The sequence below is a fragment of the Globicephala melas genome, chromosome 18 (genome assembly GCF_963455315.2).
Source record: "Globicephala melas chromosome 18, mGloMel1.2, whole genome shotgun sequence".
Lineage (NCBI taxonomy): Eukaryota > Metazoa > Chordata > Mammalia > Artiodactyla > Delphinidae > Globicephala > Globicephala melas.
In genome coordinates this window covers 26,017,878-26,040,999 of record NC_083331.1, presented here as the reverse complement: position 1 = coordinate 26,040,999, position 23,122 = coordinate 26,017,878, and the positions used below count along the sequence as shown (strand labels likewise).

The following is a 23,122-nucleotide window of genomic DNA, read 5'->3' as shown; positions in this document are numbered from 1 at the left end:
AGCCACAACTACTAAGCCGGTTCTCTAGAACCCATGAGTCACAACTACTGAGCCTGCATGCCACAACTACTGAAGCCTCCGTGCCTAGAGCTCGTGCTCTGCAACAAAGAGAAGCCACTGCAATGAGAAGCCCACACACCCCAATGAAGAGTAGCCCTGGCTTGCTGCAACTAGAGAAAGCCCATGCACAGCAATGAAGACCCAATATAGACATACATACATACATACATATATACATAAATAAATAAATAAATAAATAAATAAATTTATAAAAAAAAGAATGCTTGAAAAACACTGTCAATTAACTTGACCTAATAGCTCCACCTAACAGCAGAAGAATATAGAGTCCTTTAATACACATGGAATATTTACCAAGCTAGACAACTCTCTGGGCCATAAAACAGGTCTAAGTAACTTAAAAAGTGTGCAAACCACTTATGTTCCTTGATGACAATAGAACTAAATTAGAAATCAATATCAAATAAAAATGTGGCCAATCCCTAAATATTTAGAATTGAAATAATACGTTTCTAAATAACCAATGGGTAAAAAGTAAAATTACAAAAATGAAATAAAATTATAAAGTATTTTGAATGAAATTCAAATGAAAGCATAACATATCAAAATCTGAGTGTGCAACAAAAGTAGTACTTAAATGGCAATAATAACATTTATTTAATAGCACTGAGTAAACCATATTACAATAGAAAACAGGTCTCATATCAATAACCTTAATTCTCACCTTAAAAAACTCAAAACAGAGCAAATTAAAATAAAGGAAAGAAAAAGGAAAAATAAAGATTAGAGCAGAAATTAATGAAATAAAAAACAGAAAACCAACAAAAATAGCAAAATACGGTTATTTGAGATCCATGAAATGGATATATACCTAAACAGACTGATTAGAAATAAAAAATATGATGCTCAACAGACTCCCTCTTGTAAGAGCACCAGAATCACAACTAATTGCTAAACAATCATCAACAGGAAGACACTGAAACTCACCAAAAATGATACCCCACATCCAAAGACAAAGGAGAAGGTACAATGAGACAGTAGGAAGGGTGCAATCACAATAAAATCAAATCCCATAACTGCTGGGTGGGTGACACAAACTGGAAAACACTTATACCACAGAAGTCCACCCACTGGAGTGAAGGTCCTGAGCCCCATGTCAGGCATCTCAACCTGGGGGTCCAGCAATGGGAGAAGGAATTCCTAGAGAACCAGACTTTGAAGGCTAGCAGGATTTGACTGCAGGACTTTGGCAGCACTGGGGGAACAGAGACTCCACACTTGGAGGGCACACACAAAGTAGTGTGTGCATTGGGACCGAGGGGAAGGAGCAGTGACCCCATAGGAGACTGAACCAGACCTACCTGCTACTGTTGGAGGGTATCCTGCAGAGGCAGGGGTTGGCTGTGTCTCACCGTGAGGACAAGGAAACTGGCAGCAGAAGTTCTGGGAAGTACTTCTTGGTATGAGCCCTTCCAGAGTCCACCATTAGCCCCACCAAAGAGCCTGGGTAGGCTCCAGTGTTGGGTCGCCTCAGGCCAAACCACCAACTGGGAGGGAACCCAGCCCAACCCATCAGCAGACAAGTGAATTAAAATCTTCCTGAGCTCTGCCCACCAGAACAACAGCCAGTTCTACCCACCACCAATGCCTCCCATCAGGAAACTTGCACAAGCCTCTTAGATAGCCTCATCCAACAGAGGGCAGAAAACAGAAGCAAGAACTACAATCTTACAGCCTGTGGAACAAAAAACACATTCACAGAAAGATAGACAAGATGAAAAGGCAGAAGGCTATGTACTAGATGAAGAAACAAGATAAAACCCCAGAAAATAAATAAATAAATAAATGAAGTGGAGATAGGCAAGCTTCCAGAAAAAGAATTCAAAATAATGATAATGAAGATGATCTGGGCCTCAGAAAAAGAATGGAGGCAAAGATCGAGAAGATGCAAGAAAGGATTAACAAAGACCTAGAAGAATTAAAGAACAAACAAACAGAGATGAACAATACAATAACTGAAATGAAAAATACACTAGAAGGAATCAATAACAGAATAACTGAGACAGAAGAATGGATAAGTGACCTGGAAGACAGAATGGCGGAATTCACTGCTGCGGTACAGAATAAAGAAAAAATAATGAAAAGAAATGAAGACAGCCTAAGAGATCTCTGGGACAACATTAAACACACCAACATTCTCATTATAGGGGTCCCAGAAGGAGAAGAGACAGAGAAAGGACCAAAGAAAATATTTGAAGAGATTATAGTCAAAAACTTCCCTAACCTGGGAAAGGAAATAGCCACCCTAGTCCAGGAAGCACAGAGAGTCCCATACCGGAAAAACCCAAGGAGAAACATGCCAAGACACATAGTAATCAAATTGGCAAAAATTAAAGAAAAAGAAAAATTTTTGAAAGTAGCAAGGACAAAAGGACAAATAACATTCAAAGGAACTCCCATAAGGTTAACAGTTGACTTCTCAGCAGAAACTCTACAAGCCAGAAGGGAGTGGCATGACATATTTAAAGTGATGAAAGGGAAGAACCTACAACCAAGATTACTCTACCCAACAGGATTTCATTCAGATTCAACAAAGAAATCAAAAGCTTTACAGACAAGCAAAAGCTAAAAGAATTCAGCACTACCAAACCAGCTCTACAACAAAAGCTAAAGGAAGTTCTCAAAGTGGGAAAAAAAAAGGGAAGAAAAGGACCTACAAAAACAAACCCGTAACAATTAAGAAAATAATAATAGGAACATACATATCGATAATTACCTTAAACGTGAATGGATTAAATGCTCCAACCAAAAGACACAGGCTCGCTGAATGGATACAAAAACAAGATGCATATATATGCTGTCTACAAGAGACCCACTTCAGACCTAGGGACACATAAAGGCTGAAAGTGAGGGGATGGAAAAAGATATTCTATGCAAATGGAAATCAAAAGAAAGCAGGAGTAGCAATACTCATATCAGATAACATAGACTTTAAAATAAAGAATGCTACACGAGACAAGGAAGGACAGTACATAATGATCAAGGGATCAATCCAAGAAGAAGATATAACAATTATAAGTATATATGCACCCAACATAAGAGCACCTCAATACATAAGGCAACTGCTAACAGCTCTACAAGAGGAAATTGGGCTTCCCTGGTGACGCAGCGGTTGAGAGTCCACCTGCTGATGCAGGGGACACGGGTTCGTGCCCGGTCCGGGAGGATCCCACATGCCGCGGAGCAGCCTGGCCCGTGAGCCATGGCCGCTGAGCCTGCTCGTCTGGAACCTGTGCTCCGCAATGGGAGAGGCCACAACAGTGAGAGACCCGCATACCGAAAAAAAAAAAAAAAGAGGAAATTGATAGTAACACAATAATAGTGGGGGACTTTTACACCTCACTTACACAAATGGACAGATCATCCAAACAGAAAATTAATAAGGAAACACAAGCTATAAATGACACAATAGACCAGATAGATTTAATTGATATTTATAGGACATTCCATCCAAAAACAGCAGATTACACTTTGTTCTCAAGTGTGCACGGAACATTCTCCAGGATAGAACACATGTTGGGTCACAAATCAAGCCTCAGTAAATTTCAGAAAATTGAAATCACATGAAGCATCTTTTCTGACCACAATGTTATGAGATTAGAAATGAATTACAGGGGAAAAAACATAAAAAAATACAAACACATGGAGGCTAAACAATACGTTACTAAATAACCAAGAGATCACTGAAGAAATCAAAGAAGAAATAAAAAATAATACCTAGATACAAATGACAATGAAAACACGACGATCCAAAACCTACAGGATGCAGCAAAAGCATTTCTAAGACTGAAGTTTATACCAATGCAATCCTAACTCAAGAAACAAGAAAAATCTCAAATAAACAATCTAAATTTACACCTGAAAGAACTAGAGAAAGAAGAACAAACAAAACCCCAAGTTATTAACAGGAAAGAAATCATAAAGATCAGAGCAGAAATAAATGAAATAGAAACAAAGAAAACAATTGCAAAGATCAAAATAATGAAATGCTGGTTCCTTGAAAAGACAAACAGAATTGATAAACCATTATGCAGACTCATCAAGAAAAAGTCACAGAGGACTCAAATCAATAAAATTAGAAATGAAAAAGGAGGAGTTACAACAGACATGGCATGAATACAAAGCATCCTAAGAGACTACTACAAGCAACGCTATGCCAATAAAATGGACAACTTGGAAGAAATGGACAAATCCTTAGAAAGGTACAACCTTCCAAGACTGAACCAGGAAGAAATAGAAAATATGAACAGACCAATCACAAGTAATGAAATTGAAGCTGTGATTAAAAATCTTCCAACAAACAAAAGTCCAGGACCAGATGGCTTCACAGGTGAATTCTATCAAACTTTTAGAGAAGAGCTAACACCCATCCTCTCAAACTCTTCCAAAAAATTGCAGAGGAAGGAACACTCCCAAATTCATTCTAAAAACCAGACAATGATACTAAAAATAAAATAAAATACAAAATAAAATTACAAACCAATAACACTGATGAATATAGAGGCAAAAATCCTCAACAGTATACTAGCAAACAGAATCCAACAACACATTAAAAGGATCATACACCATCATCAAGGTGGATTTATCCCAGGGATGCAAGGATTCTTCAACATACACAAATCAATCAATGTGATAAACTATATCAAAAAATTGAAGAAGAAAAACCATATGATCATCTCAATAGATGCAGAAAAAGCTTTTGACAAAGTTTACCATTTATGATAAAAACTCTCTAGAAAGTGGGCATAGAGGGAACCTATGTCAACTTAATAAAGGCCATATATGACAAACCCACAGCAAACATCATTCCCAATGGTGAAAAACTGAAAGCATTTCCTCTAAGGTCAGGAACAAGACAAGGAAGTCCACTCTCACCACTATTATGCAACATAGTTTTGGAAGTCCTAGCCATGGTAATCAGAGGAGAAAAAGAAATAAAAGGAATACAAATTGGAAAAGAAGAAGTAAAACTGTCACTGTTTGCAGATGACATGATACTATACATAGAAAATCCTAAAGATGCCACCAGAAAACTACTAGAGCTAATCAATGAATTCAATAGAGTTGCAGGAATCAAAATTAATGCACAGAAATCTCTTGCATTCCTATACACTAACGATGAAAAATCTGAAAGAGAAATTAAGGAAACACTCCCATTTACCATTGCAACAAAAGGAATAAAATACCTAGGAAGAAACCTACCTAGGGAGACAAAAAACCTGTATGCAGAAAAGTATAAGACACTGTTGAAAGAAATTAAAGATGATACCAACAGATGGAGAGATATACCATGTTATTGGATTGGAAGAATCAATATTGTGAAAATGACTATACATACCCAAAGCAATCTACAAATTCAATGCAATCCCTATCAAATTATCCATGACATTTTTTACAGAACTAAAACAAAAAAATCTTAAAATTTGTATGGAGACACAAAAGACCCCAAGGAGCCAAAGCATTCTTGAGGCAAAAAAACAGAGCTGGAGGAGTCAGACTCCCTGACTTCAGACTATACTACAAAGCTACAGTAATTAAGATATGATATTGGCACAAAAACAGAAATATAGATCAATGGAACAGGATAGAAAGCCCAGAGATAAACCCACGCACCTATGGGCAACTAATCTGTGACAAAGGAGGCAAAGATATACAATGGAGAAAAGACAGTCTCTTCAATAAGTGGTGCTGGGAAATTGGACAGCTACATGTAAAAGAATGAAATTAGGACACTCCCTAACACCATACACAAAAATAAACTCAAAATGGATTCGAGACCTAACTACAAGGTCAGACACCATAAAACACTTAGAGGAAAACATAAGAAGAACACTTTTTGACATAAATCACAGCAAGATCCTTTCTGACCCACCTCCTAGAGCAATGGAAATAAAAACAAAAATAAACAAATGGGACCTAATGAAACTTCAAAGCTTTTGCACTGCAAAGGAAACGATAAACAAGACCAAAAGACAACCCTCAGAATGGGAGAAAATATTTGCAAATGAAGCAACTGACAAAGGCTTAATCTCCAAAATTTACAAGCAGCTCATGCAGCTCAATAACAAAAAAACAAACAACCCAATCCAAAAATGGGCAGAAGACCTAAATAGACATTTCTCCAAAGAAGATATACAGACTGCCAACAAACACATGAAAGAATGCTCAACATCATTAATCATTAGAGAAATGCAAATCAAAACTACAATGAGATATATCATCTCACACCAGTCAGAATGGCCATCATCAAAAAATCTAGAAACAATAAATGCTGGAGAGGGTGTGGAGAAAAGGGAACACTCTTGCACTGCTGGTGGGAATGTGAATTGGTTCAGCCACTATGGAGAACAGTATGGAGGTTCCTTAAAAAACTACACATAGAACTACCATATGACCCAGCAATCCCACTACTGGGCATATACCCTGAGAAAACCAAAATTCAAAAAGAGTCATGTACCAAAATGTTCATTACAGCTCTATTTACAATAGCCCGGAGATGGAAACAACCTATGTGCCCATCATTGGATGAATGGATAAAGAAGATGTGGCACATATATACAATGGAATATTACTCAGCCATAAAAAGAAATGAAATTGAGCTATTTATAATGAGGTGGATAGACCTAGAGTCTGTCATACAGAGTGAAGTAAGTCAGAAAGAAAAAGACAAATACCGTATGCTAACACATATATATATGGAATTTAAGAAAAAAAATATGTCATGAAGAACCTAGGGATAAGACTGGAATAAAGACACAGACCTACTGGAGAACAAACTTGAGGATATGGGGAGGGGGAAGGGTGAGCTGTGACAGGACGAGAGAGAGTCATGGACATATACACACTAACAAACGTAAGGTAGATAGCTAGTGGGAAGCAGCCACATGGCACAGGGATATCGGCTCGGTGCTTTGTGACCGCCTGGAGGGGTGGGATAGGGAGGGTGGGAGGGAGGGAGACACAAGATGGAAGAGATATGGGAACATATGTATATGTATAACTGATTCACTTTGTTATAAAGCAGAAACTAACACACCATTGTAAAGCAATTATACCACAAAAAAGATGTTAAAGAAAAAAAACACAATAGTTTCAAACAGTATCAAATTTATAGGGATAAATCTGACAAAGATGTACAAAACTTATGTAGTGAAAACTACAAAACATTCCTCAGAGAAATCAAAGAACACACTTTAAAATAGAGAGATAAACCATGTTCATGGATCAGAAGATTAATTATGGTTATTATTTTTCCCCATTTGATCTATAGATTCAATGCAATCTCAATCAAAATTGAGCAGCCTCTTCTTCAGGAATTGACATGCTGATTCTAAAACTCATATGTAATGATAAAGGACTTGAAATAGCCAAATCATCTTTGAAGGAGAGAATAACAAAATTCTGTGAAAGAGAACAGGTTTTTCAAAGATGTTTCAATGGAGAAAAGATAGTCTTTCCAACAAATGTGGGTGAAACAATTGGATAATCATATGCCAAAAAAAAAAAAAAGGAAAAAGAACTTTGATCTATACAAAAATTAACCGTCAAACTGTGTCATATGCCTGATTGTAAAACCTAAAGCTGTAAAATGTCCAATAGAGCAAATAGCAGGAAATTTTTGAGACTTTTTATTAAGCAAAGTTTTCTTTCAACATCAAAAGCACAATCCATAAAATTAGAAAATAATAAAATTAATAATTTGATTTCTCTAAATTAAGAAGTTTCTCTCTTTGAAAGGCACTGCCAAGAAAAAGAAAAGATAAACCACAGACTGGCAGAAAATATTTGCAAACACATATGTGATGAAGGACTAGTAATCGCAAACTCAATAATATTTTAAAAATCTATAAAAATAAACAAAAGCAAAAGATTTGAATAGATACTTTGTAAGGAGAATATACAGATAATAATAAATACATGAAGAAATTCCTAACATCACTGCAGCACCAAGCCATATTGGAATCTGAAACAGAAGGAAAAGTCAGTAATATTAATGCTGTCTTTATTTAAATTTTTGATACTGTGTTCACTATGGGTATTTTTCAGTATTTTTCTATTTTTTAAATATTATTTATTTTGATTACTGAGTTTCTTGGCATCCCCTCAAATTTTGTGCCCAGGATGAGTGTCTCACTCATTTTATCATATTATTGACTCTGCTTCATATCATTAGTAATTAATAAAAGGAAATTAAAATCATCACTTATACACCTATTAGAATGTCTAAGATTAAAATACGATTGATCATTCCTAGTGTTGGTGAGGATGTGGAATCCCTGAAACTCTCATACACTGGAGGTGGGAATGTAAATAGTACAACCACTTTGAAAAGCATACTCCCACCATATGACAAAGTCATTCCACTCTTAGATATTTATGCAAGAGAAATGAAAGCATATCTCCACAGAAAGGCTTGTACACAAATGTTAATAGCTTTATTTGTAATAGCCAAAAACTAGAAACAATCCAAATGTGCATTAATGGTTAAAACAGATTAACACGTTATAGTGTATTCATACCATGGAATACTAATCAGCAATAAAAAGGAATGAGCTACTGATAGATGCAAAAACATGAATAAGCCTCAAAATAATTATGCTTTATGAAAGAAACCAGAAAAAAAGAGAGTGCCTACTATATGATACCGTTTACATAAAATATTAGAAAATGCCAACTAGTTTATAGTGATAGAAACTAAAACAGTGATTTCCAGTGGCCAGGCAGGGGTAGTTACAGGGAGTAGAGGCAAGATGGGATTACATGGGGCACAAAGACATTTTGAGAGGGAATTATATAAGCACTATCTTGATTGTGGTAATGGTTTTACAGGCCAGTGCATCCGCCAAAACTTATGGAATTGGACATTTAAAATTTGTACAATTTACTGTAGGTCAATTATACTTCAATAAAGCTGATTAAGAAATATATGGTTGTAAAAAAAGAAGTCATGTCAATCTATTACTTGATAGATATCACTTAAAAATGCCAAGGGAGGGGGCTTCCCTGGTGGCGCAGTGGTTGAGAGTCCGCCTACTGATGCGGGGGACGCGGGTTCGTGCCCTGGTCTGGGAGGATCCCACATGCCGCGGAGCGGCTGGGTCCGTGGGCCATGGCTGCTGAGCCTGCGCGGCGGGAGCCTGTGCTCCGCAACGGGAGAGGCCACGGCAGTGAGAGGCCCGCGTACCGCAAACCCCCGCCCCCCCCAAAAAAATGCGAAGGGAAATGGCTGGAAGAATCCAGTATTTGTCCCTGGGGAGTACTGGAGTTCGAAGTCCAGGAAAAAAGACTGCTACTTTTTGTTATAAGCCTTTTATATCTTTTGATTTCAAAACTACATATAGTGCATTGTTTTGATAAAAATTAAAATCACTATTAAAAAGGGAAAAAGCAGGAGGAATTTTGATGAATGCAAAGGTTAAAAAAACACAGGAATGTCCATAATAATACTAATAAATAGTGGATAGCAGTGTGGAAAAGACGTTAAACTACATTATTTTATTCTCAGGGCCACTGATTATTGCCCCTGTTGCTTATCTGGAATTCTCTAGATGTTAAAGAAATATTATCCTTGTCTTCCCCAAAATAATATTTCCTGAAATATTAAGAAACTGCCACCATCTCTCCAAGAACTTACAATCTCCTGTTGGAAAGCCACGTTTTTATGCTTCCTGAGAGGTCCCTAAATATAAGAACTACTTTATCACTTTACTTCTTTAGATCACACATTTTCTTATATATTAGAAGACAGAAGGAATTTCACTGTGGAGAAAAATGATAGTATGTTGTGATAACTATATAAGCCAGGTTCAGAACAGTCATCAGCAGTGACCTCTAAAACCTGGCTTGTCACCTTCATGTACCAGAGTGCCGTGTAATCAAGGGCAACTCATTTAGTTTCTTTGAGCCATACTTTCTCAAATACAAAGTTAGGAAGCTAGACTATAGTAGTTCTCCAAATCTCCTGGCTCTAGATATATTTAGTTCTATGAAATGATGGCTAAATGCTGTATTTTATTGAACCGAAAATGCCATTGATTGTAAGATGTACTATTATTTAATAATATATCTTTAATAGTACATAATTATTTAATGATTTCTAGCAAGCATGCCTCTTACATATACTAAGGTATTAACATTTAAATATACAATTTCTATTTCTCTCATCATACTGATATCATACCTTCTCTCAAGAGTCAGCTATCTCTAATGGAAAAATTGCCACTTGATTCCTGCTTCCCAGTGGCCTCTGTTTTTGGTCTGGTCAGATGGATTTAATCATATCTTATTACTTGAATGGGTGTTGGTTCCCCTCAGGAGAAAATATGACCTGTCTCCTCCAAGAATTAGAAAAGCAAAGTGTTGCAGGGTCATTAGTACTATTATTGGGGAAGGGGAGGTGGTAAATAGGAAATAAATAGACATGGGTCCTCATGACTTTTACTGAAAATAGATAGGCAGGAAAAATACCCAGCTGATCAGTAAGAAAATATGTATTTACTTTTGCTTGGTCAAGCTTGGGAATGAGTACAGAAGCAAGCTAGCTCTGGGACCAATTTCTTTCTGCCCTTGCTGCCCTGCAAATGACATTCTTACCAGACCATTAAGAATACTGTTATAACTTCTAGTGAGACCACCTGCTAGGTCTCAGTAGTGGGACGATTACATCTATCGGAAATAATGACCCATAACTAGAATAAAACACATTAATAACATCACATTTACCCAACATAATGCATTTCACCATTTTATATTACAGAGACCAAGTTAATCAGTAAAAGCATTCCCAAAAAATGGGAGCAACTAACAGGCACAGAGTAGATAATGAATATAAAAGCAGAATGTGCAGGCTCGGTTTTTTCTTTTTTTTTCCTCTAAAACTGAGAAGATATATAATGGGCAGTAATAGTTGGAGCACTAGTTTGGGAATGGGTGATTCTACCTTCCGTCTGTGGGCTCATCTGCTAAAAGGCAGAGCAGAAGTGACTTCCTCTGGACATAAGAGAAAACCTGAGGTTGTGAGGTTTGATGGAAAGAGCTCCAGATTAGGATTAGAAGAGCAGCTGTGCTGTTAATGAGCTGTGTGACCTTGAGCCACTCACTTCACCTCTCTGAGCTTCAATTTCTTATCTGCAAAATGAACAGCTTAGACTAGGTGATTTCTGAAATCCCCTCCAATTCTCATATCTTGTGATTTGAAGCAGAATGTCAACCTGACATGGGGATGCTGTGAAAAGTAATAAAAAGGCCTATAAAATTTTGGAGCTCCGTGATCTTCAGAACTGCAGGCAGAAAGGATCAGATTGCAATGGCATTTCAGAGACTGCTTTGACACGATGGATGGAGGCCCAGGTAAAACTCAGGAACTTTAGAGAATGCAGCATCAGGACCAAAATAACATAAGGCTGTGGTTCTTCGATTATTTTCTGTCTTGGGCAAATGCTTAGGTTGACTATAATTTATTTCAGGAATTTCAATACCTATAGCAACAGGAAAAAAACTAGTCATAAATAAGGCAGGTTAGACAAGATAAATAAACCCTAATTCTTAAGACATATAACACACCTAAAAGTTCAACCTTACAGTTCAGTCGTTTTAGAAGTTAAGGGAACATGAGAGTAGAAAATTAGTTAAATGTCTTAGAGTTTTCAAAGTCTCATAATTTTTGGCTTTTTTTTCCATGACTGAGCACTTTTGTTTGAGAAAACACATTTCCTAACACCACCACATCATTTCCACGTGACTAGAAACAATCATAGGAAAATATTTATAATAAAACACGAAATAATGAAACATGAAGCTCCAAAAATCTTGAGACCAATGCCATGGTATGTATCTTACCTCCTACACCCTGATTTGCAGATGCTCCATTCTTATGACTCTTGTCAGTATTTTGGAAGAAAAAAACCTACAGTGACCTTTTCATTTTAATCAAGACACAAAGTATTGAGTTGATTTTAGGGAAAAAGCAGAAGTGGGTACAGTACCTGCTGGCATTTTGCATGCAGAACCCCACTGACACCTGTACACCAAACCCTCTGGGACATGAAAACTCTAATCTTGCTACATAATGCTGTTCCATTTTAGCCTCACATTATTACTTGAATTGAATTTTAAATTAGTCTACTTACAGAACAAATTACCAAAAGTTTAATTTTCCTTTTCCACAAATCCCACTGCAAGTACCAGCCACCTGAAGCCAAGAGAGTTGTAGGTTTTGTCCAAATGCAGGTAAATATCAAAACCAACTAATTCTCTTGCAAAATAAATATGCAACCCATTTATACTAACAATCTTTGGTCAAGCCAGATTTTAGCCAAACATAATCAGAAATGGTCCTTTAGTCGAACTTTCTTCTTTTTACTCCTAAGTAAAATACAGAAAATAATGGAAAGGCTGTTAGCTTCTTGTAATGAAGGCAAAAGTGATTGAAAAAAAGATGTAAAAATTGATGATACCTGGCTGACATTATTTAAATAGACAATGGCTCTATCAATAAAAAGAAGCCTTAAGAAATGTGTTTCATGACAGAAATATATTAACCACTTTTCATCATCTGGAACCTTCGTAAATCAATAAGAGATATTTACTCTATCCTGCTGGGGGGCTTTTTGTATTTCTAAGAGGATTTAATTCTGGTTGCCATAGTTATGACAGAGTTCTAGAATGAATTTTGTTTCATCATAATTGCTGCATGTTAGTATGTAAACAGCTGAACTCTACCTTCAACAGGCAGAGCTCAATTGTGAATAAAGAAAACTCCTTATCATAAAGTGGTTGAACTAGAATTCAAAACATACCATTGAGCCCTTGCTCTCCTCAGAGAGTTAGCAAATACTTCTCAAACATTTTTAGCATAGTTATCTCTGAAAGGCACATCAATAGTACAAGAAGAATGCAGAAGAAGATTTAAAATGTTTAAAGTGATGTGGAGATTTACAGAAGTTAAAATAATTTATTCTTGGTCTGTACCTTAAGTCATAAGGAAAATTTTGACCTTTGGGCTATTGATCTATCTTTTTACCAAATACCTGTCACTTCATGTAGATATTAAATTTGAAATGTGTTATTTCCCAGCCAATTCAATGCCAATTGGTTCAATATCAGTTTATCCACTAAAAAAAGAAAAAGAAAAACAATCCAGGGAAATTACTCTTAAGCCTGATATGTTTTAGCATTAATTTCAAAGGCCACAACGTAAAAGAAGGAAAAGGAAAACATGTATCCTCTTGTTACTTCTTTGAGGTGCAAATATCCAGAAAATATGAAATCAAAAAGAATTGGGGCCATCTCCTTTCGGATCTGGGCTACTGCTGCACTAGGGTGGCAGTTGGTCCCGGCCAGAACACTTCAGTTCTTCCCTGCAAGGACATATTTAATAACTGATTGGTGTGTTCCTTTAATACAAGAAAATGGAAATGGAACAGCCAGAGGAAACCTTTCCCAACACCAAAACCAATGGTGAATTTGGTAAACGCCCTGCTGAAGATATGGAAGAGGAGCACGCTTTTAAAGATCTAGAAACACTGATGAGATGGTTGAATTACACATTCTGCTTCAGAGTAAGAATGCTGGGGCAGTGATTGGAAAAGGAGGCAAGAATATTAAGGCTCTCCGTACAGACCACAATGTCACACTGAGTATCAGTGCTGATATTGAAACAATTGGAGAAATTCTGAAGAAAATCATCCCTACCTTGAAAGAGGGCCTGCAGTTGCCATCACCCACTGCAACCAGCCAGCTCCCGCTGGAATCTGATGCTGTGGAATGCTTAAATTACCAACACTATAAAGGACGCAACTTTGCGAGTTGAGATTGTTGATTCATCAGAGTCTGGCTGGAGGAATTATTGGAGTCAAAGGTGCTAAAATCAAAGAACTTCGAGAGAACACTCAGACAACAATCAAGCTTTTCCAGGAATGTGGTCCTCAATCCGCTGACAGAGTGGTTCTTATTGGAGGAAAACCTGATAGGGTTGTAGAGTGCATAAAGATCATCCTTGATCTTATATCAGAGTCTCCCATCGAAGGACGTGCTCAGCCTTATGATCCCAGTTTTTATGATGAAACCTATGATTACTGTGGTTTTACAATGATGTTTGATGACTGCTGTGGACGTCCTGTGGGATTTCCCATGCAGGGAAGAGGTGGTTTTGACAAAACGCCTCCTGGTCAGGGTGGGAGTCCCATGCTTCCATCCAGAAGAGATTGTGATGATAGGAGCCCTCGTCGAGGACCTCCTCCACCTCCTCCTGGACGAGGGGGCCGGGGTGGTGGCAGAGCTCAGAATCTTCCTCCTTCTCCACCACCACCACCTAGAGGAGGGGATCTAATGGCCTATGACAGAAGAGGAAGACCTGGAGACCATTATGATGGCATGGGTGGTTTCAGTGCTGATGAAACCTGCAACTCTGCAGTAGATACATGGAGTCCATCAGAGCCACAGATGGCTTATGAACACAGAGTGGCTCTGGATATGATTATTCTTATGCAGGGGGTAGTGGCTTATATGGTGATCTTGGTGGACCTATTAATACTACACAAGTAACTGCTCCCAAAGGTCTGGCTCAATCTATTACTGGTAAAGGTGGTCAGCAGATTAAACAAATCTGTCATGAGTTAGGAGCATCAATCAAAATTGATGAGCCTTTAGAAGGGTCCAAAGATTGGATCATTACCATTACAGGAACACAGGCCCAGATACAGAATGCACAGGATTTGCTGCAGAACAGTGTGAAGCAATATTCTGGAAAGTTTTTCTAAGACTAGTGAAGAACTGAAGGAGTCCTGCATCTTTTTTTTTTTTTTATCTGCTTCTGTTTAAAAAGCCAACATTCCTCTGCTTCATAGGTGTTCTGCATTTGAGGTGTAGTGAAATCTTTGCTGTCACCAGATATAATGTTTCAGTTCCTTACAAACAGGGTTGGGGGTTGGGGGAGGGTATGCAGAAACTAACATTGAAATTTTGCAACAGCAGCAGAGTGAGTGAATTTTAATTTTTGCTCATTGTTGGTGGTTTAAAAAACAAATCCCCCCATGTAATTATTGCGAACACTTTGCTTTGTGGTCACTGTAATATTTTGGGGGAGGGTGGGACAGGGAGGAAAAGTAACGATAGTCCATATGTCCCTGGCATCTATTCGGAGCTGTGTGCAGAATGTAATGCTCTTTTGTAAGAAATGTTTTATGATTTTTAAAATAAATTTAGTGAACCTCAAAAAAAAAAAAAAAAAGAATTGGATCCCACAAACAGGGAAAGAGGTGTTCTTATATGCGCTAAGAAAAACCCAAACACAATTTTCATAGACAAAAGCCCAACAATCTGCCAGTAGCAATTCAAATGTCAGTTCAGTTAAAAAGATAACCCTTTAAACTTTGAAAAACAACATACCTCTGTTAATCACAGAATCTTTTAAAATATGTATTTGTCTGGTAAAATTTGACAATGCTGCCTGTGAAATCCAAAAGGAGAACATGTCATGAGAATATGGAAGCACAAGAAACTTCAACTAAAATTGTCTTTTCCCATATGGCAACTTAAGACAAATAGCCCTAAGCATGTTATTTTGAGAGACACACAATTTTGAAATAACTGGATATACCTCAAGTTATTCTAGAAGTGAAAAGTAGAAAGAAGTTCTTTGGCTTATTCACCTTAGACTTTTCCTGTTTAGTTAGAGGTTGCATTCAATTACCTTCCATTTGAAACTCTTTTGATTATATGTTTGTAGTATTTATTGTTTTGAGGGGGAACCATTTTCATATATATGTTAGATTTGAATCACGACCATTTGCATGACATTTTATTAAAATATATGGTTTGAACATGAATAAGACAGTGTGTTAATTATTCAAGAGATATGAAGATAAATAAGATAATTCTTACCCAACGGAACACATACTAGAAGAACTAAGTAGAAAAGTAGGGAGAAGTGTTAAGATAAATAATACTAGATAATTACATAATATGGGCTGTGTATGAATGGGATAAAAGAAGTAAGAGCAGAGAGTTGTGACAGTAAACCCAGCAAAGACATACGCCCTTCACTAGATCAGAAAAGGCTTCAAGGAGGCACTGGCATTTGAGTTGGACGCCATTAAAGGAAGTTCAACAGAGTAGCTTTAGTGAGGCATATTCTAATATTCTGAAAGGCAGGAAAATACTAGCAAAAATAAAAGTGATGACCAGGACAGGATATGTGAAAATTTTTTTCCAGAAGCTTGACAAACTTTTAATAGATGTTGGTATAAGCAAATGCAGACTAATTGAAGTACATGTTGTCATTTTTAAAAAGCCACACAATGGTTGTGAAAATTTTAAGTTATTTTTGTATATTGAGAGCAGGGATATTTCCATCATATGGTAGAGCCTAGAAAGAGATATTTTATTTCTTGAGTGATAGAAAGTAGCAGCTGGTGGGGCAAAGAATGGGCTGTAGAAAGAATACTTGCTCTGACTCTTACTAACTGGATGAAACTGGAAAAGGTACTTTACCTTCCATGACTGTTTTCTTAACTAAAGTAGGAATATTTACAGTGCCTACTTCCTAGGTTGTAATGAGTATTAAATGAATTATTAGGTATAAAACACTTGAACTAATGCATGGCAAATAGTAAGCACTCAGTGTTGTATTAGCTCATTTTCATTATGTGGATCAGAGATGAAACTACTTTCATATAGATTTAGGTATTTTTATTTTAATATTCTTTAGAAAAGATCTGCTTTGGATCATTTAAGAACTTCAGCAATGGAGTGAAAACTAAAGTTAAACTAAACTTGCCAATTAAAGATAACTTTCTTTCAAAAGTCCTTCAAGATTCTTTCTCCTCTTGCAGCGGTTCTAGAATATAGCTACACTTTTCAGTCATACGAAGATTTCTTTAAAATACTAATGCCAGGATCCTACCTCCAGAGATTCTAATTTAATTGGCCTTGGCTGTAAGGAGTTTTAAAAGCTTCCCAGGTGATTTTAATGTACAGCCAATGTTGAGAACCACTGAGCCAATGGGTAAAACGTCTGCCAATTTGAAGTTCAAAATCCCTGTAAGTGCCGATTCATGCCTTCTTTTCAGGTATTTCTGTCCTCGCCTCTGTCCCCCTCACACTGGCACAGGGGGACAGTGTGAATCCTCACAGTGATGGGTCTCTGACTTGGGGCTTCACTAGTCTCCACTGTCATGGAGTGGGCCTACTTTTGTTCCTGGGAGGATTGCACTGCTGTCCACTGAAGAGTGGATCCGGGATGAGCACTAACTGCCTGCCCGGCTACCATCCCAGGTAACACTTGATCCCACCTGGCTTTGTAGGCACTTTGCTGGATGTGCTGCTGAAACCCACCCTCACACAGCTACCTCTGGCTATGAAGTCCTGTGCCCTGTAGCCTCTTCATCTTTACACCTAGGCTGCTGATGGTCACTGGTCCTCTGGAACCTCCCACTTTTCCCTCAACACCAGGTATGCTGGAATGTCCCATTCAAACCCAGTGCAGGCCATAGGGTTTGGGGTCCTTTTGCAGGTGAATCTATCTAGATATCACTTTCTCTCTGCTCTTGCTCTTCTGCTACTCCTGGACTACACTGGATGCAAAGAATTGTCTGGGACTCTGGTCAGATTTCCATCATCTTGTGGCTGAGACCTAGGAGAGGGGATTTTTGTTTCATACAAGGGACCCAGGGAGCACTTAACCCTAGTTTCTCCTCCTCCAGTGCATGTATACACCTTGGACAGAAATCTGTGCCCTCCTCCTCCAGTTTCTATTATCTTTCCTTAGGTCACATCCTCAACCCTTCCTAGGCTATAGCTTAAGGAAAATTCTGTGACCCAAGTCTCCTTGGCTTGACTCTGGACATGGAAAAGGCAGATTTTTGGAATTCAGAAAAATCTTTCTCTTTTGGAAATCCTAGAATTGTGTCTCACAATGGAGTCAAAAACGTCATTTTTAGCCAAAATTTGAATAGTAAACTTTTTGTTTTTGTCCTCCTGTCCTAACGTTATTGCTTATATCTTTCCTGAGGCAATAGATATACCTGCCATAATCAGGGGACAGCCCCATACAAGGAAGTATAAAAAATAAAAACACAATTTTATATTTCAAACTATATTATTCCCATAATATCTGTAATTGAAAATAATTCCAGCATGAATCTTCCACTCTTCTTAAGCATTTAGCTTGTAACCTAGAAGACAGGGTACACCTGTTTTCAACCCTATGGTTTTGAAACCACCAATTCTTTCCTTCCTTCCTTCTTAGTTCAAACACCATTGCATGTGTGGGGGGTGCGTGTGTGTGTGCGTGTGCCTGTGTGTGTGTGTGTGTGCGTGCGCGTAATTCTTGTTTTGCTTACTAGATCCTTTAGGTTTATAAGTTGAAACATTACAATTTATTCTAAGAATTTAAGAGTAGGACTCATGTCTTGACCAACTGCCACCAAGACTAAGAATGTAGGGCACATACTAAGCATCAAAATATTTCCTTACTACTACTAACAGTCTCTCCTGGACCACCGAGGATAGAGACTTTGAAAGATGCATCTTTCTTTCCCTTTGGCCTCCTCCAATCCTTCATGAAAAAATAAATGCACTAAAATTCTGGCTTCTCTCATTAAGATTGAATCAATATCCAGAGATTCAAGTTTCATACAATGTGCCTCCACCTATACCAAGATGGAGTTAACTCCACCCCACTCCAGCCAGAGAACCCCTTCTCAGATGCAGGCCCTTGTTCCATCAGTTCTGCTCCAGAAAGCTAAAGTTAGGACTTCTTTTTCACCTTCCTCCCCAAATAAATATACTTAGGTTTTTACAATGGCAAAGGAATGTATTTCCATTTAAGAAAAACTAGAAAATTGAGGAAAGGATAAAAAAAAAAAAAAACCACAAATAAACACCCAATAATTACCAATGTTATCATTTTGGTATGCTTCCTTCAATGAGAACAGTATAAATTATAATCAAATAGATAGCTGCCTTTTTCATTTTAGAATATATTATGAATATTTAATAGTCATTCAAAATATTTGTTTCTACTACTTTTACTCATAAGTAAAACTATGCTTAAAATAACAGCAACAGAAAGAGCAAAAAATAATAATATTACTTAAGTGTATAATTGCAATATACTAGGCTAACTCTTTAATATCATGGTATCTCACAGATTTGTCTATCAGTATTAGTATCATGGATAAAGACAATGTGGTATGTATATACAATGGAATATTACTCAGCCATAAGAAAGAACGAAATAATGCTATTTGCAGCAACATGGATGGACCTAGAGATTGTCATACTGAGTGAAGTAAGTCAGACAGAGAAAGACAAATATCATATGATATCACTTATATGTAGAATCTTTAAAAAATCTTTCAGTTGGCCATGGAAATAAGGGCCCTTGTAATAAAGTGATTTGTGTGCATGTGTTCTCACTCACTCTAGGCACAATTATGTACTACTCTTTGAACATGAGAGCTTGATCTTTTCTGTTCAGTAAAACAAGCCAGCAACCCTATCTAAGGGAAGGGCCAGTGGAGTCAAGGCTCAGCTATAGACTGTCTATCAGCACCGCCATATTGGAATACACCTCTCTTTACCTCAAGACACACAGATGGCAGGACCAACCTGAACCAGCAGACATACCAGGTGACCCACAAAGTGAGCTGCCCCCACTCATTATGCCCACAACAATGAAGAGAAAACTCTTACAACTTTTTATCCTTGGTGTTCTGATGGAGCTTCAGAGAACAGAAGTAAAACAATAGATCTAAGGAAGATAACTGTTCTCCTCAACAGGGTGCTGCTTTCCCCACTCCTCTTATTACCATCTTATCCTAAGGATATCCTGAATAATTTGTCCCATAACAGGGGTTAACCTACCTGAGATGGTCCTTCCAAGTTGCCAAGTTCTTTCTCCACAAAACCTAACTGTGGATTTTTAAAAATGTTTCCTCCAGCTATTTAAGTATCATCCAACAAAAAAGAAAATCATTAATAAATAATGTAAACAACTGTACATGGGTTTTCACATGCAATTTTACATTTAGGAGAAAATAAGATTTTTAAGCAAAATTACAGTGATTTAACAACATATCTTCAGACTAAGACCTGACTCAATGGAAGCCTTCACAATTAGAGCAGCCATGGATTGTGGCTGAATTAGGTTAGGTCATGTTTAATATTCTCTGCTTCCATTTCTATTCACCAATGATTACCATAAATATTTGATTCTCTCCTAGAATTCTGCTGCCATTTTCTGTACCCTGGCCTCTGACTTAGCCCACCACTGTAAAGTTTGTCTTGGTTCATTAATTCCTATGTAGGCTTCTGACTTGCCTCCCAATCACGGAGAGGATTTGTGGTTCTGTAAGACTCATGGGAGCATCTACTCTGTGAAGGTCTTAGCTGTGCAGGAGTCACCCCTGTCCCCTCAGGGCTGCCTGTTTCCAGAAGTTAAGCTGGCTTTGGTTTTCTCTGGGTCTCAAGGCCAGGCATTGCACAAAACCCAAGACCTTAAAGCTAAGGAAGAAACTGAATCCCTCAGGAATGGAGGGAAGTTTTTAAGCCTTTTTACCTTATTTCCCAGCTCTTCCCTTTCGGGTAGTGAGAGCTACAGCAAACAAAGACCCTTCATCTCTCTTCTCAGTGGGGTTTCTCAACTAACACTAAAGCTGCCTCAAATATGCTAGCTCTTCTATTAATCCTATTTCTGTACCTGTTGTTCATGGCTGTGCTTTCCACTAGTCAGGACAGACCTGTCCACACCGCCAGTACATCTCAGTTCCTTTGTTCAATATTAAATCCCACCTGCCAACTGAGTCAAGGATTTCTCCAAAATGTCACCCAAGTTTCTCTTAATTTACTTGCTTGTCACATGGTCTAATTTATTGAAAAGAACGTTAGCTGAATATCTGAAATAGATATGAAAAGAAAAAAACCTATAATCAGACAATAGAAATTTCTTTGTCATCTCATCATCATCATCATCATAATCATCATCCCTAACAATTATATAGTGCCTACTACATGCCAAACACTAATATAACTGCTTTACACAGATTAATTTCTTTGATCCTTACAACCAAATAAGGGTAATGGTATTATGTTCATTTTAAGATAAGGAATCTGAGGCAGAGAGAGAATACATAACTTATGCAAGGTCACAGCTGGCTCCAGATGCCCTGCTCTTAACCTTTACATCATGCCACCTGCCTACAATGACAATCCCCAGGTGGCTTCCAAAATCCACTGTTATCTAATGTAACCAAACAGCCTGTCTTCTGTGTTGTCAGTTCACTCCTGAGTGTACCATTAGGATTTACTCTGAAAGAGATAGTCCCTGAAGAATTCTACAAAGCAGGGATGGCTTCACAAGCAGGCAAGTTTAAAACTTTTTTAGTTTTAAAGTTTAAAATGAGCTTGAAATTTCCACAACAAAAATAACAGTTTTGACATTGCATATCTGATATCTAAACTATATCAAAAACTTTTAAGCAATAACATGGAAAGCCTTGCTCCCATCCAATGGTAGAGGAGACTAAAGTTCAGGGAAGTCAAATACCTTGACCATCATCACACGAGTAGAAACTGAGCTGTTTGCCTATAGTGTGTATGTTCTTCCCACTTTAACACACTCTCCATTAAATAAAGATATTCTAATAAGTTGTATAATACCCATAGCGTACTCTAATAAATTACTCTTAAACTTAATTCTAGGAGATTAAAGTTTACCCTAGGGGAAATTCTTTCCAACTTTTAACAACTTGTGGAAAGCAGATCCACCATTTCCATGGCCTTTTCATTGAACTCATTGACCCTCCCAAGACATTCACATGAGAGAAGGGATCAAAGGTAGAGGTGCAGATGGAAGACCCTGCAGACATTACACAGAGATGCCCAACCATCTGTATGTCACAGCCAAACTCATAAGGTTTTCTGAGATTCCACAGCGTCTAAAATTGTTTTCTTCAATTCCTATAGTTAGTCCACTCAATGACAGAATACTAAATGGACTTCTCTGCTACATGACAGTTAATCAGTTTACCCAAAAACCATTTGCAAAGAGTAAAGTTTCACTGTCCCCACTCTTCTGAGGCACTGTGGTGTGACATACTGAAAAAGAACAGTTTTAGAGAAACAGCTAGATTCAAATCCAAGTTATGTCATTTATTATTAGTATGGAAAAAATTAACTCCCTGCAGGTTTTAGTTAATTCACTTAGGAAATGATAAGATATTATTACTAATTAGTTTGGATTTGGGAGCAGCAATAGATAACACCCTATCTTCCATTCTTGAGTTTAGAATCTACTAAAAAATAAGATAGAAGAGAAGAGCCGATCCATATCATAGCGCCTGTTGTATTGATAAACCTGACTGGAGACAAGGACTTCAGTTGAGCTCCCTAAATTTCTCCAAAAAATGGACCTGATTATTCTTCCACTTATACACGAAGTAGGATAAACCAAGCCACTGGGACCTAGTCCAAAGCTACCCACATGGAAGACCACTCCTGGATCCTGAACACCTGTGAGCTGTAAAAGAGGGAACCCAAAAGGCCCAGAGTCCAGCATGCTCAGCTCCTTCTACAAGATTTACCAATAAGATAAGTCAGTCTTATCAGTGAGGAGTCAATGAGGATGCAAAAAGAAGTTGGAAGAATTCTTCTCATATTAACCTTTGTGAAGTGGGAATTCTCTCCTCTTTATGGATTCATGAGTAACAAGGAGAAAGTGTTCTTCCTAACAGCACCAAAGAGTGATGCCTTCAGCTAAGAATTCTCTTATGCATACCCAATTATATGTTGAAGGCTTCAATTTGGATATAATACAAGTACCTAAATTCAGAAACCTGAAACTGAGTTAATAATCTCATTTTATTTCTTAACATATTCCTCCTCCAGTGTACCCTATCTTGATAAAAGATACCGCCATCCATTCAGTCTCAATCCAGAAATCTAGGTGTTATCCTTGATGCTTCCCCCTCTTCTTTATTAAATTAACCATGAGATCTTATTTAATTCTATCTTCTAAATATCTTTCAACTATACTGGAATTCTC

At 37.6% G+C, this 23,122-nt stretch overlaps 1 pseudogene; it reads left to right on the top strand.

Annotated features, from left to right (window-relative positions):
• Positions 1-13,421: 13,421 nt before the first annotated feature.
• On the top strand, positions 13,422-14,955 carry LOC115839053 (heterogeneous nuclear ribonucleoprotein K pseudogene; annotated as a pseudogene).
• The last annotated feature ends 8,167 nt before the right edge of the window (positions 14,956-23,122 follow it).